The sequence below is a fragment of the Protopterus annectens genome, chromosome 5.part0, assembly GCF_019279795.1.
Source record: "Protopterus annectens isolate FY-2018-M chromosome 5.part0, PAN1.0, whole genome shotgun sequence".
In the NCBI taxonomy this organism is placed as follows: domain Eukaryota; kingdom Metazoa; phylum Chordata; order Ceratodontiformes; family Protopteridae; genus Protopterus; species Protopterus annectens.
In genome coordinates this window covers 773,195,485-773,214,436 of record NC_056735.1, presented here as the reverse complement: position 1 = coordinate 773,214,436, position 18,952 = coordinate 773,195,485, and the positions used below count along the sequence as shown (strand labels likewise).

Genomic DNA, 18,952 nt, shown 5'->3' with positions numbered 1-18,952 from the left:
CCAACAGCAGAAAAAGGCCTGGTATGACAGGAATGCTCAAGCTAGAGAGTATGCTATGACTTACTATGAATGATTGATCACAAGCTCCTCATAAGTAAACTGGATCTATATGTACAACTTCAATACGACATTCTTTTGTATGGAGCAGGCTGCTCTGTACCCCTTTGCAGTGGAAATTCAAGCCTTGTACACATTGCTTATATGTACTAACTCCATGGTTGTACAACATCAGGGGAAAGAAAGAACACCCTATAAAGGTAAAAATTGCTCACCCAATTGTGATCTCAAAAATAGTGGTAAAACACTTTTAAATACATTTCAGGAGTTGCATTTTCAGCAAGTTTGATTCATCCAGTTCACTGTCAGGGAGGTAATGTTTGCTGAATGGTAGCTACAGCTCCCTGTCATAACTGTTTGAAAATTCCATAGCATATTTTGTGGGGACATGCTAAGTGAAATACACAGTACCTTTGGATCTGATAAAAATTCCATCTTTCAAAATGTATTTTCGCATTAGGTTTACGGACCTTTACATCTTCGGAAACCCTGTTAATTAACTCTGATACAGCAACATGCATTTTATCTGTGATATAGAACCATGCATGCTGTATTACCTGTGATATAGAATTTATTCATTGTGTATTACCTGTAATACAGAACCATTCATTCTGTATTAACATTTGATACAGAAACAATCATTCTATAGCAGGTATATTTTCATGTTATCTTGACTGTCGTCATGCTGTCATGCAGATGAAAAGTTTCCTTCTACAGATGCAGGCACAGTACACTATACAGCATGGCCAGTGCACTTGTAAGAATGGACACGATTTTCTGTCATAACTTGTCATCCCTACATTGTTGGTTTCACATGCAATCCTCCAAAAAGAGCAGGCATATTAACAGAAGTGAAACTTGATACCCATGTTCTGTGTAACAGTCATTTGCTGTCAGCGCTGTCTCCTTTCTGCATACATAATGCTATATATTACACTGTACTCAGGGGCCTCCCTTCACTCATGCATGATAACAAGCCTTCCCACTGTATTTTATCAAACTTAGAAAAGCAGACAAAACAGACATAGAATTCAAAAATACTTCACAAATAGCCTAGTAGTCTCACTGAAAAAGATCACAGTTGTAGAAGCAGCTCCAAGCACAGAACACAACTTATCTTAGTTTCCCTTCATATGAATATATGCAAATCAACAAAAGGAACTCTGTTGCCATGGCAGCAAATAGCAGTTTCACAGTGATCACAGTAGTAACAGCACAAACATACAGGAAGTCAAGACATTTTGCAGTATAAAGGTAAGCTGTCTATCTAGTATCTCATTTGAAACACGGTGTTGTAAAAATTAATCAGTGCAGTTTGAAACTAACGTAGTAACAAGGCATTTTCTTCAGTACTACTATTGGGTCTTTCTTCTGGAGAAGCAGTCCCATGGCACTGTTTAGCTTACCTTATTACACGTTATTTGTACCAATATTGTTCAGATTCTTATTCATTTACAAGTTTGGACACCTATGCAAACGCAAATCAGCAGTTAACAAGAATTCTAAAAATAACATGAAGACATATTTTGAACCAATATTAAAATAGTACATTAGTGACAGCACATTAACTTTGTTTACGGTACTGGCATTTTGAATTTTGTTGTTGTCAACTCAGACTGACGTATGAAATAAAATAGTTGTGAGACAGCAGAGAATAAATAATGAAGCCTCTCAAGAAATCCTACCTTTTGGAGAAAATACCTGTTGCCTTTTACTGAGTTAATGGCACCTGGCTAAAATTAGTTCTATCAGTGTGTTTGTTGGGGTGGGGATTGAATCTAGGGATATCTTAGGTATATGTCTGATAAAATGCACTGAATGTATTTATTGATGTTTGATATTCTTAGTAGCAAAAAAATGACCCAGTTTTTGGGTTAAAAAAAAGTTAACAAAATGGCTCCAAATTGTGCAAGAGTGAACCACACAGTACATCAAAGGCAAAACATTATTCTGTCAGGCATGTGAAATGCAAAAGATTGTACTGTAACTCAGCTGCTAATCCCTGAAGGAAACAGCCATGTCTCAATGAATGTCATTGACTAAAGTGTCAAGGTGCAGTATATACAGAACTGCTTGGAATCTCATGAGCACAGTTGCAAAGCTGTCAGGGGTGAGTGCAATAGAAGAATGCAGAATTTTAAGATCTCATCTCCTGTGAAAAAATCATTTGCCACGGAAGAATATATTTCTTTGAATACACTTAAGCATTCTAAACTCATCTAAACTCACTTTAAATCTAGAAATCAATACTATGTGGCAATTATATACTGCTTCACTGTGAAGCTTTACATGTAAATTAAATGGACTGCAGGAACACAATTTTTGGCCACTGGTTGCTTATTCTGCAGTTGGCAGATTGAGTATAGATTCACAGTATATGATCTCGGTAATTAAGATGAAATGCTATGGCATCTGTGTCATCACTGTTACTCTGCAATGATTCTGAAGTACTACAGTATAACTTTTGTTAAATCACAGTCGCCTCACAGTAAGACGTTGTCCTGTTCGATTCTCAGCTAGAGCGTCTTCCGTGTGGAGACATGCGTGAATGGGCGTACCTTCGTTGAAGGTTGTGCGTCAGGGCCGGCAACTCGGCACATAAAAATCTACTGCCAATCATTAGCGGACCGGAGTTCCGCTGTGGCAACCCCTAACTGGGAAAAGCTGAAAGACACAACAACAACAACACTATAAAAATTTAACATCTGTTTTCATAAGTAGAACAATCTTACCATTTCATTTGCTTTTGTGGCTGAATATTTTAGCTCAGGTTTTTAATGTTAAGAAACTCCCAGAGCAATGGAGCAATAACAGACGGCATAATTTTAAATTGCCTCCTAGACAGCATTCTCTGTGTTTCTCTATGACTATGACAGTGTTGCACGTAGCTGTGGTTGTAAAAGTTGTTTAAGGATTGTATGAAGTTTACATTGTGATATATTTCTATCGGCAGTATAACAAATGACTTACTAAATAGTTGGTAATTCCATCTCTGAGGCTGTATGAGCAAATAAACAATTAAGTACTTCACAGGTTCATCATTACTGGACATGTTTATTAATAAAATGTTGAAGCAATGTTAACATCTGTAGAAATGGTCCTAAAAGAAATGAATGCATATAGCAACTGTTCTGTCATTATTTCTAAACTGAAGTTCTTAATCATTTCTGCAAACAGCTTGCGGGAATTCAAAAGGTTCAGTTTACTATCACTGTGATAAGTATAGCTAGTAATGTATGTTTCCATTGTAAGATACAAATAAAAATGTATTTTTTCTTTTCCTTTCTTTAAAAGAGTTAGGAGATACTATAAACACAACCACAATTTAGCCTTTCCTGATATAAGGACATTTTCTGCTGCACTTACCAGCATATCAAAGAATTTAAAAATGGGGACATATCTGGCCAAATAAATCATACATGTGCACACGTGTGTCTGTCTGTCTTTCTGTGAAAAGGAACCTTATCATTCTCAGCAACAGAGATTGATTTTTAAAACAGAATGTACACACTATCCAACCCCCCCACCCCACCTCCTATATTGCCCTTAGCTTATGTATGATCTTTAAATCAAAATTTTCCATGGAATTTTGTATTACAAAAGAGGCGTGTGAGTCTGCAGTTACATTTATTTTACTAAAAAAAGACACCTGGCAAATCCTTTGGTACATGAAGAAATACACCAGTCTAAGGAAGGCTGTTTGGAAAATGAGTTCTGCCATGCAGTCACATATGATGCAGTGCAACTCTTGGGACTGAGTGTGTGGGTGCACCCATGTTGCATTTTGTATTATAACAATGCTTAATTTAATTGTCATTTATTTAAAATCAATGAGACTATACATACACACACACATATATATATATATATATATATATATATATATATATATATATATATATATGAAATTAAAGCTCTACTAGTGTGGTACCAGCGCTTTGGTTTGAATACTGCTCTGCCATATTTGACCCTTGTGACAATAGATGACTATTGCTCAGGAGACGGGTGAGGACTGGCATAACAGAACACTTTGCATTGGTTGGCTAGATGTATTGTATTTCCTTCAGTATTTTGTCTTGACAAATGTTTTCTGTACCTCCTCTAGTATCGCTAGGTCGACCCACCAGATATAAGCAGGGTGAATGGCGGATGAATACTGTCGCTTCTTGAGTCTTGGCATCTGTAATCCACACATTATGTCTATCTGTAAGCAGACTCAGGAACCTTGCCTACATAGCAACTCCAACAGTTTGGTCAGGCAGTATAATCACCACTAACAAAGGGAACTGAAGTACTGTAGTAAAAATCTGCTACCCTCTCAAAAACTTGACTGGTCTGTGTCAACTACCCAGAGGTATAACTCAGAAATTAGAAGTGCTAGGCACCGATCATGTGCATTTTTGTGTTAGACTTTTATTGCCAATCAAATGTCTACAAACCTTCATGCTTTCTTAATGTATGGTACACCTTCCAAATATCAGCAGTGGACCTTCAAGTCATATCCCTTTCTGTAGTCCTTTCTTAATTTTACAAATAGGCACTACCCAAAGTGATATTTACATTCTTACTATTTATGTAGATCAGGATTTTAAGACATATTAAAATAATCCACCAACTTTTAGTATTCATCCTGTAATATTACTAGCCCATCTGTCATAATTACTGTACACCAAACATCCCTTTAGCTTCTTAAAATGCTGTGCACTCTGAAATACAGTAACAGAGAGCCGAAGAGACTAATATTAACTTTCAAATATCTCAAGTTGTCACTAGAGAAAAGAAAAAAAGAAGAAAAATAAGTATAAACTAACAACGTTAATCCAGAAGCCACCTAAATGGAGCCATATGTTAACTCCTTACATTTAAATTAGCTCTTGATATTTTGAGCAGATTCTTCAGCTTCTGAACATGATTTGGACTTCCCAGTATTCTGACTGTACTTTTGGCTACTAGTGATATGATGAACCCAAAGTTCTCTGCAAACTTAGTAAATTGTCTGAAAATTGAGGTCCATTTTCAGAGAACAGGATTTCAGGAAAGCCATACCTAACAAACATTGACTTTAGATGCATTATCATATCCTCACATCACATGGGAGTCAATTTAGCAATTTCCACAAATCTTTAAAAACAGTCCATTGTTTTTCAGTTTATTATTAGTTCTTGTCCAAAGTAAACATGTCAGCACCTACTTTCTGCCACAGCCTACCTGGCAACTCTCTTGCCATCAGTATTTCGTAAGACTGGCTTGCTCTTTAATATAGGCTCTGTAGTACATTACTAATTTATTTACCTGAGCACTTAATCTTGATCATAGAATCGTAGATTCATAGAATCATGGCATGTACAAGGCGATTGGGCCATATAGCTGTTTATGGCCTGCTAGTACTCATTCTCTTATACTCTATCACCTTCTTCAAGAAGCAATAGGCCATTCATATGGGGTAAATTTGTGAATACTCATCCAATTGTCCATTTTTTGTTAACGGAAGATAGTATGTCACATTTCTTGATCTAAAGGAGTTTGTTGCAAAGAAGGGGAAGTCGTTGCATGACAAATATGTCTGGCCACCATGATTTGTTTATTTCGGATATCCAATGGATCAGAGTAGATAATGCCATTATGAATAAGTTCAGACCACTTTTTGGTGTTATTTCATAACTTCCAGATGTAAGAAAATAAGGATTTGGAATTATCCTTAGATTCCTATGCCAGCCTATGTTCATGGAAAGCTTTTGTTTTCCTGATGGTATTTTCCATTATCTTTAATAAATGTTGATCTTGATTTGTGGGCCTTTAATTTTGATATACATTATAATGAGCTTCTTCCTTTTATTGAATTATGTATTGTTTATTTATGGATGTGAACCACTGTGAAAGTGCTTCTCTAGCATGCTGTTTATATTTCACATTTCCGCAGTGGCCCTCATGTAGTCAAATGCACAAAGCTGAGGGAACCACTAACCTGGAGCCTTTTAACATAAGACTTTTGTGAATTGTGAGAGGTGGCTTTTCTGGCCAGTACTGTTTCACAACTCCAACATGTCTGTTGCAGTCAAACCAATTATTTTGACAGAAGGACATTATCTCAGAGCATGAACTGTCAGCAAACAGCTGTTCTTGGACCTCAGTTAAGTAAGTGAGACCTGCTGGTAGTTTATCCCTCATAACACCTTTCTCATCTCAAGTGTCCTGTACATGAGGCAAGATGTCAGTTGCTGGCAAGGTACCGCCTGTAACATAACTGCTAGTGTAGGAGTATCTCATAAGCTTGAGACAATATCTCTAAATCCTGGGTGAGAACTTAGCTATAGCTTGGGTTTTCATAAACCTCACCAGAGGTTTGTGATCAGTCTCCAGTTGAAAATATTGTCCTATAAGGATAACTGTCATCCTTTCATAATCTCATTTCAGGCCCAAAGTCTTTTCTTCTATCTGTGCATATCAGTCCTCCACCTGCAACAATGACCACAATTGTCAAAATTCATATGCAACAGGCTTCCACTAACCCTCATTTTTCTGAAGGAGGACAGATCCCACATGTATGAGGATGTGTTCCCTTTCAGTTCTTTGTTTGGATCCTACAAGCCCGCACAAGATTGGATAAAAGCTCATGTTTTAGTTTGATGAATGCCACAACACCAATATTTGTTCATAGAGAACAGGCCTCTCAGTGGCTTGTCTGTCTTTGTCGAATACAAGATACAGTTCTCCAGCTGGTTAATTATCCCAAGGAAGCTCCAAACTTCAATAACATTGTATGACTTTATTATGTTCTTTACCACACTGGTTTTATTTAGGTCAAGTCTCACACTGATGTCCAATAGAATGTAACATAAAACCTTTTACTTTATTTTGCCCAACTCATACTTTTTCATGTTCAGTGTGATATCTACTTCCTGGATCCTGTTTTATGCTGTGTGTACTATGGCACCATGTTCCACCTGTGTTTTCCCTCAAATGAGGATGTCATCCATATAGCAAATTATAACAGCAAATCCATCAAAGACCAGTGAGGTCAACCTTTATAAGTGTTCTAGAGCTAAGGCAATCTCAGGTAGTAACTTGCTGAAGAAAGGGCCAAATATACTGATGAAGGTAACATATTTGGCAGATTTTTCAGAAAAATAGAATTGCCAAAAGCCAGTGGGCTTACTGAACATGCAGCTTTGGTTAGTATCCCCAAAGTTTACTCTACAGACAGTCGAATGCATCTCTTCTTGCATGTTGCTTCACAGAGACTAGTTAGGTAAACACAAATGCATACTGTCTGTTTGGTACTCGTACCCTGCCTGAACATCCTTCTGTTGGAACTTCATCTCTAGTTGTGAATCCCATGCTCTCTATGCAAACAACTTGCACTTTGACTTTCTACAGTAAGAGGGCTTCAACCTATCTGTTTGTCATGAGGAAGTAAGGTTGCTGTTTCCACTTTTAATATAAATATTTTATGTAATTCTGCCGGGTAAGCCGCGGTGGTACAGCGGTAGCGTTGTTGCCTCACAGTAATAGGTTCTCCTGTTCGATTCTTAGCTGTAGTGCCTTCTGTGTGGAGTCTGCATGTCCTCCCCGTGATCGAGTGGCCTCCGAAAGACATGTGTGAATGGGCGTGCCTTCGCTGAAGGTTGGGCGTTGGGCTGGCAACTCGGCACGATAAAAAATCTACTGCCAATCATTAGCGGACCGGAGTTCCGCTGTGGTGGCCCCTAACCAGGAAAAGATGAAAAGACAAACAACATTTTATGTAATTCTGCCAGTTGACCTTAGTATTGCCACAAAATTCAAAAAAGAAGAATTTGGGGAGTTCAAGATGGCCACTGTTCTGTGAGCACTGCAAGCACCTAGATCTCTGAAATACCCTGGATTATAATAAACCCAGAGGACAGCGCAGACTAAAAAACAAATAAATATGACTGAATATGTATTCCAGACAACAAACAGCATTCAAAAGAAGGGAAAAAAGCAACAGCTTCCTTTTAAAACAAAGGATTAAATAAGATTCTAGAAATCATCTGTAGCCGTGTGGTGCTGTGGCCCTGCAGTCATACATAAAGTCTGCAAAACTTACCTAAAAGCAAGATGCCGAAAGAAAAAAATAATATGGAGACTTTAACAACTAAAACCAAATTCTCGATATTAGCCTCACCAGACAAAGACACAACTCCAAAAAGACAGAGGACAAATAAGCAATCTGACAATTCCAAGCCTGCAAATAAAACCAAGTCAGAACAGCCAGCTAGCCTGGAAGATATAAAAACAGCTTTATTGCCCATTCAACAAGCAATACATGACTTCTCCACACAGTTTCAAGCATCTGGAGGCTCATTTAATCAAATTCTAACCAGAATTGAAAAATCTGAAGCAAAAATATTAGAAAATGAAATAAAATTAGACTCTATATCTCAGAGAACTGATTCCCATGACAAAGAGCTGCAAAGTCTACAAGCAAAAATAATATTTAGAAGCAAGAGTTCAGAAAAACAATATTATCATAAGGGGAATCCCTGAAACTGTGTCACACATTGATCTAATACCAATTATCAAACTCATACTAAAATCTTTACTAGATGATTCTGAAGCAACACAACAGATAATAATAGAGATAGCCCACAGAGCTCTGAGAGAAGCTCAATCATCCTTGAGACCAATACCTGTGTATGCCGAAATCTTAAACTATCAAGATGTAAATAAAATACTCTTTGCAGCAAAGAAGAAAGGGACACTCACCTGGAATAATAGTGGAATTTCCTTTGCTCAAGATCTGCCTATTCAGATAAGGCAAGCAAAGCAACTTCTATCTCCATACTGCAAGTTTCTGATAGAAAAGAAAATAAAGTTCCAGATGAAATACCCAAACCTTCTAATTTCAATGTAAAAGATGTTAAATAAATGATTGCTAACCCCAATATAGCAAAAGAGACTTTCCTGTCAGTTTTCAAGCAGATTCCACCTCCAGAAACTAAATAAAATGCTTGTAAATTAAAAATGACCCTTGAGTAAAAATCAGACTGATTTGTGAGTGTTTTTGATGGGTTACACACCCTGAGAGCTTCCCCCTTGCTGCCTAGGCCCTTAAATCAATGAAGTGAGCCACAAGGAACACAGGAAAAGGAAATGAAACCCGTGTAGGAACTAAAATTCAAATGCCGTTTCCAATGCACATAATATAAGGTGACACCATTTCCCAGGAAACTGGTATGTTAAAACAGTCCCCCTTCAAGCTCAGAATCTTCACTATAAAACCAAAATGACCTAAAAGGAAGGTACAGCAAGACCAAGAAGTGATTTCTGACTCAAAATCACAAAAATTGACATAAAACAATAAGACAACTGACTGAAAGATAACTAGTAAATCCTGCAAACATGACTTTGAAGAATCAGAAGAATAAGGTACTGTTTTACCAAAACAAAACTGTAACCTTGATTCTCCAATACAAGCTTATTGTAAAGAATCCAGTCTTAATTTCTGGATGTGAGTCTGGTAGAACCAGACCAAGTAAATGGTTCTTGATTTAAATAATGATGTTTAACTGGAATGACTGCAGGAATGAGAGTTTAAGCAGTTTAGAGTTGAGGCATTATATGACAATATGAATATAAGCCAATTGACTGCAGAAGTTATAAATATCTAAACAAGCAAGTCTTAGAAGTATATATACCTGCCTAAGCTTGCAATCCTTTTTTTTTTCCTCCCTCATATACCCACTTCTATTTAGATGCCAATAATGCAATCTGAGTTTGTTATAGATTGCTACAGAAGAATGCCTGAACACAGAAGCTGGGTAATTTATACATATAAGAAGAGGGAAGGTAAGAGAACTATATGGAGAAGGGTCATTTAAATATGACATGTCTGGCTTAAAAATATAGGTTACATTGTTGTATATTTTGCCATATCTAATTGAGAATTTGATCATTAACATGTTGTTTAAAAACGCACTTTTAGGAGGAATAGATCTTAAACTTATAAGCTATATGTCTTGTACTTTAACCACTGCACTCTAATGGTATAATAGTTTAAAGGTTGAGGCTAGGGTTATGACGCAGCAGTGTTTTTTGTAGAGAACTAGTCTGTTAAGCTTTGTCCGTATTGTATTTAGTAACATAAGGGGGATACCATGTCACAAACTTATACGTAAAGAAAAAACACAATTTAATACTAGTGGGAATCTTATGGTACATACTAAAATCACATTGTATTCCCCCATTTATTCCTGGTCCAGGGGTATATTGGGTAGGCACAGTGTAGGGATGGGAATAGTTAGATGCTTTCCAATGGCACACTATAACAACACGTACAAAAAACATAAATCTAAATTAACATACAGATCAGTTAAAACAAGCATATTTATCACATAAATGGGGGAAATTGAAACGTGGAATGTTAAAGGACTACAAAATAAAGAAAAAAGGAAACTATTTTTGCATTTAGCCCTGAAAACCAAAGCTAATCTCATCTTAATGCAAGAAACGCATTTAACTTCAGAGCAATGGACAGATATTGGGAAACAAAAGTGGATAAGACAAATTATAGCTTCTGGGGACTAAACTAAAAGTGCTGGGGTGGCCATAATAATTAAAAAACATTTTCAGGATAAAATACTTGAAACTAAGGCTGACAAAGAGGAAAGGTGGTGCTATGTAACATTTACTAACACGCCATTTCCAAAACCCATAATGGTGTTAAATGTATATGCACCTTGTAGCAACCATCTCTTTTTCATGTCACTGTACCCAATTCTAAACCAACTGGAAGATCATTATCTAATAATTGGTGGTGACTGGAACACATATCAAAACCCAGGAAAGGATAAATCGAACCCGACCAAACTACATAATAGACAAGCTACAATAGCTTTAAATGAACTTAAACAAGACTTCAAACTATATGACCCCTTTAAATATGAGGATAAAGATAACAAAACTGGGAATTACACATTCTACTCCCAATGCCATAAAATGTGGGCGAGAATAGACTTCTTTTTAATCTCAGACATACTCATTAACATGGTCCCTACAATAGTCATACACACTAGATTTCTGTCGGATCATTCCAAAGTTACACTGAGTATCAAATGGGACAAAAAAAGTTTTTTAAAGAATAGAGCTAATAACTGGTCATTAAATCCTAACTTGCTCTTCAAAACAGATGTAGTAAAAGAGATTGAGGATATATTAAAAACATCCCTTGTAAATACCTTCAATTCACAAACATCAATAGATATAGAATGGGCATCGACCAAAACACAAATCAGAGGAACTTTCATTAAAAAGTAGCATATTATAAAAAAATCCAACTGAAAGAGGAACATAAAATAAAGGAGAAAATAGAACAACATGAGAAAGAATTGATAAATAGCCCTAATAATCAAATGGAAATGGACCTCCTAAAACTACAAAGAGACCTATATATGCTCGAGAACAGAAATTTATCTTTTTATGAGACAAGACAGTTGGCTAATTACGCAGAAGAAGCCCAAATTCCTTCCAGAGCTTTGGCCAGAATTATCGCTCAACAAAAATCCACCTCAGTTATAGCAGAAGTAAATTACCAAGGGAAAAACTATACAAGAAATGAGGAAATTATCAAAGTATTTCAACAAATATATACTCAAACATATGGATAACAAACCCTACAAGCCTCAAAGGAAGATAGGGATCTTTTTCTTCAAAAACTAAAATTCCCTAAACTAGATTTAGATCAACAAAAAAGACTAATGGAGCCCATTTCTATTAAGGAGATAACAACAACAATTAAACATCTAAAACCACACCAGGCCCCAGGACTGGATGGTCTTACCTCACAATTTTATAAATCCTTCAGTCCACTAGTTGCCAAATTATTATACCATGTGCTGAACTATATAATAAATAACAACATACATGATATTTACTTTAACGCCTCTAAAACTATTTTTATATTAAAAGACGAAGCAGACCCTAAAAATCCAGATAGCTATAGACCCATCTCTCTTCTAAATATAGACACCAAGATCCTGACTTCAATACTCACAAACAGAGTTAAAAATCTGATAGAGAAAATCATTTCTCCAGAACAATCTGGGTTTACACCACGTAGACAGACCAGTGACAACATGCTAACATTAGAAGCGTTAATATCCTTTGCAAATCAGAGAAATTCCAACATCTTCACAATGGTAGTAGATGCCCACAAGTCTTTTGATAGAGTCAATCTTGAATTCTTGCTGCAAATGCTTCCTCACTTTAACATACCTAAAATTTTATACAGAACATTCAAATTCTCTATAGTAATCCATATACATCCCTATATATAAACAACGCATGGTCAAACAGAATTTCGATAAAAAATGGAACAAGACAAGGCTGCCCGCTATCACCCTTTCTTTTCAACCTTTACCTAGAACCCCTATTTCTATATATTAAACAAAATACATATCATAATCCCCCCTCAATACATAACTTCAAAGTTTATCTCTCAGCATTTGCAGACAATTTAAACATATACTTTACTACACCAAGTTCAGACATGACCAAAATAATAAACACAAATGAACAATTCTCATACGTGTCTAACTACAAATTAAACCTTAATAAAACTAATATATTCCCCTTAAGGCCACCTAGACTCATCTCCCTAATACCTCTCTTAGACAAAATAAAAATAAAAGAAGAAACCAAATACCTGAGGATTACTTTCTTTCAGAACAAGAAGGAATTCTTCCAACATAACGTAACTCTTAAATGGCAAAGCATAACACAAGATTGTACAAGATGGAATAACCTTAAGCTACCGTTTTTGTCTAAAGTATCAATAATTAAAATGAACATACTACCTAGATTAATATATCTATTTATGACATTATATATATATATATATATATAGCACTTTTTATTGCCTGCTGCACAGTTTTTGAGTGTATTTTTATTGCTATTAACTAATCTGCATGGGTAACAGATTTGTTTGCAGTTAAAAAAGCATTCTGTAGAGTCTCATTGCTCCTTTATCTGTTTAAAAACTTTCATTTTGTGGATTTCTGTAGTGCTTACTCTCTGTAGGATAATAGCTTTAGTATGTCCTAGTCAGAATTGCTGGCTCTGGGCTTGTTTGTTTATACAGTGATTGTTCAAAGCACATGAACAGGCCATCTTGAATTAGCTGTAGCCTTTCTTTACATGGGCTAGATTGTGTTAATTGGCAACTGGCTAGTGGGGGCTGGTTCTTTGTGTTCTTGTAAAAAAAAAAAAAAAAAAAGATGTCTTAAGGTTGTATCTTCTGGTATTTAAGCCCTAACTTTGAGAGGGTTTCTGTCTATACACACTGATCAAAGTGGAGGAGAGGTGTTGACTACAACTGTTAGCTGAGATATATAAGTATCCTGTTTTTTTCGATTATTTATACTGATTATTGTTTCTAGCAATTTATATATAGCACTTTTTATTGCCTGCTGCACAGTTTTTGAGTGTATTTTTATTGCTATTAACTAATCTGCATGGGTAACAGATTTGTTTGCAGTTAAAAAAGCATTCTGTAGAGTCTCATTGCTCTTTTATCTGTTTAAAAACTTTCATTTTGTGGCTTTCTGTAGTGCTTACTCTCTGTAGGATATTGGTGGCTTTGCAGCTGCCCGCCCCTACTGTAAATCTGATCTGGGACATTCCTCCCAGTCTAGTGTCATTAGCTCATTCTACCTAATACAGAGAGAACAGTTGATAAGGCCTTCTGTGTCTCCTTTTTCCCTTTCAAAAAAAAATAAAAATTTTTGCCTGAATCTCCTTGGTTCAGACTGTGCTTCTCAAACATTTTGGAAATATAGAGTATGTTTTACAGCATTTATTATAACTGTAATTGCCTTAATATTGCTACAACTCAAGTGCTCTAGGTTGCACTGCATCTGAAGTGTTTGTGTGTTTTAGCTGCTTTTCTGTATATATAGACTTGCTGTATATGTAGACTAGCTACTTATTCTGCTGTTACTACCTCTTAAATCGTTTTTCAGTTGTGCACTTGCCTTGCTTCATTTAAAAAGTTTTAAATTGCTAATTTTGTAGAGTTTTAATTGCATTTACTGTTTAGGACTACACACTCAAGTGTGTTAGCCTTTTCTGTGTTTATTTACTGTATTATTGAATTGTTTAGCCTGTTTCTACAAAAAAAAAAAAATACTATCTTGTTTGCTCGTTTCCCACCTTTTCTAGCCAGTCCAGATCCCAGGCTTTGCTTGTCTCAGGACTTTATTTTCTGTGCTCAGAGCTATCCAGACCTTGCTGTGGTAGTGGGAAGTCCTACTGCTTACCAGTGGGACTGGTGAGCATTGTACTGCCTATCTAATGCTAGAGGAGTGGTCTCCAGCTCTGAAAGTGTAATTTTATTACCCTTTTTGGGCTGATTTCTATCCCTTTCAACTTTCTGGCTTAAAAATGCGTGTGTTTGCACATTTTTCACATCATGCAGCACTGCAAGGCTACAGTTAAATTATTCCAGGTGCCAGAAAGTCTGCTCTTCAAATTTTCCCTTAGAACTAGCTGGTTTCTCAGTAGTAGCACTAAAATCTCAACCCCTGTGGCTAGCACTTGCTCTAGAATCTGCTGGAAAGCACTAGAAAGCCTGAAACTGATTCAGGCACTCAGCTCTCCTTGTCAATAAGAAGAAATGAATTATAGGCACTAAACAGCCTATAATTGCAAAGTACCTTGCAAAGGTAAGGGAAAACAGCTCTTAAACTTTACAAGAAAGCACTAGGAAGCCTGAAACTGATTCAAGCACTCAGCTCTCCTTGTCAATAAGGAGAAATCAATCATAGGCACTAAACAGCCTATAATTGCAGAGTACCTTGCAAAGGTAAGATAAAGCAGCTCTTAAACTTTACAAAAAAGCACCTAAACAGGCATATCCAAGGGTCAGCTTCCGATGATTTCTCCTGTCCACCTGGTGAATCTGGGCATACTGGGGCAGTGCGGCAACTGCCTCATGTACACAGACAATCCTCTCCTCCTGCCACCCAACACTACAACCTGCGAGAGATGCACTTACATAGCCAAACTGAAAGCTAAGCTCTCTCCGGCCAAGATTGTGCTAGACAGTCAAGAGGAGAAGGTTAACATCTGCATTACACCTCAAGCAACTCATAGCCCTTCACAACCTACACCATCAACACCCATTCATAGCAACACTAAACCCACATATGCGGAGGCCCTTAACATTAACCTGCCCAAGCAACAAGGACCTCCGAAGCCAAAACGCAAACAAACACCAGTCACAACCAAAGTGACACATAGCTCACAACACCAGTGTGCCACCCAACAACAGCCCCTAAGGCAAGACAATGTACCCAACACTTTAGTCATAGGTGACTCTATAGTCAGGAACACTGATGTCCCACTCACCAGGCTGAACAAGGAGAAAATTACAGTCAGCTGCCTGTCAGGTGCCAGGATCCACCACATAATGCATGCACTCAAGTCACTCCACAACAAGTACAAATATGACTCTGTCATTGTCTATGCTGGAGTGAATGACTTGAGACGTACCTCCCTGGACTACATGAAAAGAGACATGGAAGAGCTCTTGGATCATGTGACCCAGGCAGGTATGACCCTAGCCCTGAGTAGCATCCTGCCTTTGCCCAGAATGATACCACAGAATAAGGACAAATTGATTGACTTCAACAATTGGCTAAGCTTCTGGCGTCATTCAAAGGGGATCCAGTATTTGTCTGCCTGGGAAGACATGATCGACAAACCACGATGCTTTGCTAGAGATGGTCTGCACCTGTCACCCACGGGATTCAGGTTACTGGCTAAAGCTCTTGCCACCCCTATAGTGCCTTTTTTAGGCAAGGTTCAAAGGATAAAACCACCACTGTAGCAGATACAAGCATGCAAAATCTGAAGATAATGCTACTCAATGCTAGAAGTCTAAACCTCAAAATGCACTTTCTCGAGGCACTCCTAAAAATGGAGAACATCAATATCTGTGCAGTAACTGAGACCTGGTTCAAGGCTCCAGAGAGCACCCCTGCAATACCAGGCTACAATTCTTACCACACTTTTCGGCCAAAAAACCAAGACCGAAACACTAAAGGTGGAGGAGTGTCCATATTCACCAAGGATATTCACACCTCCAGGCTAGTTGCCCAACACAATGCATCTGAAATTCTCCAGGTGCAACTAACTATAGGTAAGACTGCAATTCAAATTGTAACTTGCTACAGATCCCCCACCATGCCTCAAGATTCTCACTACACCTTTCTAAACATACTGGAAAATATTAAGATACAACCAAACACCCTAATACTGGGTGATTTCAACTACCCTGCCATTAATTGGGAAAACTACTCGGGTACCAACTCCTTTTCTCAGCGGTTCTTGGAAATCATAAATTCCAACGTCCTGGATCAACTAATCCGTTGTCCCACCAGGGGAGCCAATATTCTAGACCTGGTCATTACCAACATGGGAGATAGCTGCTTCACACCAGTGGTCACCCCCTCATTGGTCAGGTCTGATCATAAGCAAATCACCTTTGACATCCACATCCCACCCCCACCCCCAGTAAGGAAACCTTCTTAAAAAACGTCTCCAAAGCCAACTTCATGCTACTGAAGTCAGAAGTGACAAACTTCACAACACCCACGCAGACTGGATCTGGAAGTTCGACTGCAGAATCCTACACTAAGGAACTGTACGAGCACATCCACTTGTGCATGAATCGTACCATCCCAAATGGAACCAAGATGCTCTTCTCCAAAAAAAGGAAGCCGATCTGGTGGTCCCCTGCTATAAACAAACTATACAGCGAAGGAAGAAACTGTTGCAGAAAAGAGGAAAATCCCAGGATGCAAAAAAGTCCCTCACCAGCCTCAGTAAGAAGCTGAGATCCCTCAATAAATCCTCAAAAGCTAGTTACAAAAATAAAATTGCCAAAGAGTCCAAAGATAACCACAAGGCATTCTATAGTTATGTCAAGAATCTAAATGGCAATGCTCAGATCTGCTCTGAGCTACAACAGAATGGCATTAAATATACTGATCCCAAGGATATTGCCAATATCCTGGCAGATCGATTTAGTGCCAACTTCACCCCCCTCTCACCCCCTAAAGGGCCCATCTCAGTACCAAAAGATTGCCAAATTCCGATAATCACAGCCACACAGGTAGAAACTGCACTCTCCAAAGCTAAGAATACAGCATCCATGGGACCAGATGACATCCCAGGCTGTGTACTACATGAACTACAAAATGAACTGGCACCTCACCTAAGTGTCATGTTTAATCATAGCCTCACCTCAGGCTTCGTGCCCACTGAGTGGCGCACAGCTACAGTTATCCCGCTCCACAAGGGAGGATCCGCCTTGGATCCTGGGAACTACTGTCCCATCAGTCTGACAAGCCTGATCTGCAAGGGCATGGAACTCATTATCATGGAACTTCTAAACAAAGACATTGGCAACCTTCAAACACTAGACGCCACCCAGTTTGGGTTTGTGAAAGGCTGATCTTGTCTCCTGAATCTGATTGGCTTCTTCAAATCAGTCTCCAGAGCTGTGGACGAGGGTAAGGTGGTCCACATAGCCTATCTGGACCTCGCCAAGGCCTTCAACACCATCCCCCACTCTGGAATCATAGATAAACTTACTAAGCTGGGCATAAATCCCTATGTCACTCGATGGGTTGCCAACTAGCTTACTGACAGAACCCAGACTGTAAAAGTAGCCGACTCCAAATCCAGCTCCAGACAAGTGACAAGTGGAGTACCTCAGGGTTCAGTCCTGGGACCAACCTCATTTGGCATCTACTTCTCTGAAGTACAGGCCAACTCTAAGGGAATCTGGCTAACAAAGTTTGCAGATGACTGCAAACTGGGAGCCATTATCAAATTCCCAAATGATGTGGATATTCTACAAAAAGGCCTTACAGAAACAGATGCCTGGTGCCAGAGCCATGGGCTCAAGCTTAATGCCTAGAAATGTATAGTTATCACCTTTGGAAAAAACATGTACCCATGAATTACCACATAGGTGGTAGGATGCTAAACATTGAAAGTGTGATGAGAGACTTAGGGACACAGGTGGACAGTGGTCTCACTTTCGATAACTACATCGCCACAATAGTCAGGAAATCCTTCTATGTGGCACACCTCATCACTAAGGGCTTTTCATCCAGAAAAAAGGAGGTCATTGTCCCACTGTACTCATCCCTCATTAGACCCATTATATAGTATAATGCCCCGTTTGGTATGTACCTCAAAAGACATCCGCAACAGCTGGAAAGGCCACAGAAATACCTCACTTAAAGAATCACAGGCCTAAAGCAGATGCCATATGCTGACCGTCTGAAAAAACTCCAGCTATACTCTGTGGCATATCGTCTACTCAGAGGCAATCTCTGCTTAACATACAAGGCCATGTCAAACCCTGAGCTGTTGGACATGCTCCACTTAAAGAAATCCCAATCTAAAACTTGTCATCACAATGAACAAAACATGCTGGAGGGATAGGTTCCTGACCCAGAGACTTCCCATACTCTGGAGGAGACTGCCCATACATGTCAAGCAGAGCGCCTCATTGGTCCTCTTCAAAAGGAACCTTGATGATTGGATGGGAGATAGGAAATTCACCCCGGGGATCATGCCAGTCACCCTGCTAGACAGGGGCCCAGAGAAGTAAATATTGTGGGAAGAAATATCCAGGGAATTGTTATGGCTAGGCTTGCATAGGCCCTAGGGCCGATAGCCTAGTACCAACCTATGAGCCTATGAACCTATGAACATCTCAGATAACTATACATAATAAATTCTTCAAACAAATTCATACCTTTCTAGCAAAATATGTATGGGAACCTAAAAAGACCAGAATCTCCTATCAAAAACTAACACTTCCCAAGAACAAAGGGGGTCTGAACTTGCCAGATTTCAA

At 38.3% G+C, this 18,952-nt stretch overlaps 1 protein-coding gene across 1 annotated transcript in view; it reads left to right on the top strand.

Moving 5' to 3' along the window:
• Positions 1-1,270: 1,270 nt before the first annotated feature.
• CCHR5.PART0H11orf65 (chromosome chr5.part0 C11orf65 homolog) overlaps positions 1,271-18,952 on the top strand; it is a 426,753-nt gene continuing 409,071 nt past the window's right edge. Inside the window, exon 1 of the mRNA XM_044072623.1 lies at positions 1,271-1,311. The gene's annotated coding sequence lies outside the window, so the exon portion shown is untranslated. The remainder of the gene's footprint in view (positions 1,312-18,952) is intronic.